The sequence below is a fragment of the Littorina saxatilis genome, linkage group LG16, assembly GCF_037325665.1.
Source record: "Littorina saxatilis isolate snail1 linkage group LG16, US_GU_Lsax_2.0, whole genome shotgun sequence".
Classification (NCBI taxonomy): Eukaryota; Metazoa; Mollusca; class Gastropoda; order Littorinimorpha; family Littorinidae; genus Littorina; species Littorina saxatilis.
In genome coordinates this window covers 52,752,429-52,753,682 of record NC_090260.1, presented here as the reverse complement: position 1 = coordinate 52,753,682, position 1,254 = coordinate 52,752,429, and the positions used below count along the sequence as shown (strand labels likewise).

Sequence of the window (1,254 nt, the reverse complement as noted above, 5' to 3'; positions counted from 1 at the left end):
GGACTAGTGTTATAACAATTAACATGATGGACTGTATATAGGACTAGTGTTATAACAATTAACATGATGGACTGTGTATAGGACTAGTGTTATAACGATTAACATGATGGACTATGTATAGGACTAGTGTTAGTACAATTATCATGATGGACTGTGTATAGGACTAGTGTTATAACAATTAACATGATGGACTGTGTATAGGACTAGTGTTATAACAATTAACATAATGGACTGTATATAGGACTAGTGTTATAACAATTAACATGATGGACTGTGTATAGGACTAGTGTTATAACGATTAACATGATGGACTATGTATAGGACTAGTGTTAGTACAATTATCATGATGGATTGTGTATAGGACCAGTGTTATAACAATTAACATAATGGACTGTACCGGCCCCCGTAGCGCAGTGGTTAGCGCATCGGGCTGTGGGCCGGGAGGTCGTGGGTTCGAATCCCATCAGGGTCATGTGGGTTTTTCGGGCTACGGTCGGCTCCTACCCAGAGTGGAAGTGCTATGGTTCCTATGGGAAGGCTGGAATCACACAGCCGAGTGTCATTCACTTAACGAATGCGACTTTGAGGGTGCTCAGGTTCTGTTTACCTGACCAACACCAGGATATATTATGACAGTAAGCGTAGAGTGCTGCCCTGTCACGTAGTCTCAAACCAAATTGGAAATCCATAGCATCATCATTATAATCATCCTCATCTCATTAATCATCCAAAATTATAAAGTGTCCTTGCTCTTGTGGCCCTTCATGCCCGGAGCTCTCATGGTGACCTTGGTCTCAGTGTTCCTGTTCGATCCTTCCCTGAATAGTACTTCTGCTGTCAGTCCTCAACGTGTGACGTTCTGGGGGGTCGACGGAGGGACGTGGTGGCGGTCTGCTCTCTGGAGGGGACCCTCACTCAGTCTGGCTCCGCGACTTAGCTGTCAATGTCGTTAGTAGGGGGCATAGTAGGTAGTGGGCTGCGTCCGTTAGCTCGGGACAGACCCACTACTGAACACCGTCGAAGTGACTCAGCAGAAGTGTAGAGTCATCTTCCGAGGGTAGACTACCGCAGCGACCCGACATCCCTCACTGGAGCGTCTGTAAAATCGACAAGTCTGGCAGCGGAACGAAATTCAGATGTGGATGGAACAGCGAGTACAGGGACGGGGCGGCGTGAGAGCACACCGGGACAAGGAACAGGTGTAAGGAAAAAAAAACCAAAAAACATAATGGACTGTGTATAGGACCAGCTAAA

General features: G+C 46.2%; 1 non-coding gene across 1 annotated transcript; it reads left to right on the top strand.

Moving 5' to 3' along the window:
• Positions 1 to 398: 398 nt before the first annotated feature.
• Positions 399 to 472, top strand: Trnah-gug (transfer RNA histidin (anticodon GUG)). The gene has a single exon. It is a non-coding gene; the product is annotated as a tRNA-His (tRNA).
• Positions 473 to 1,254: the final 782 nt, after the last annotated feature.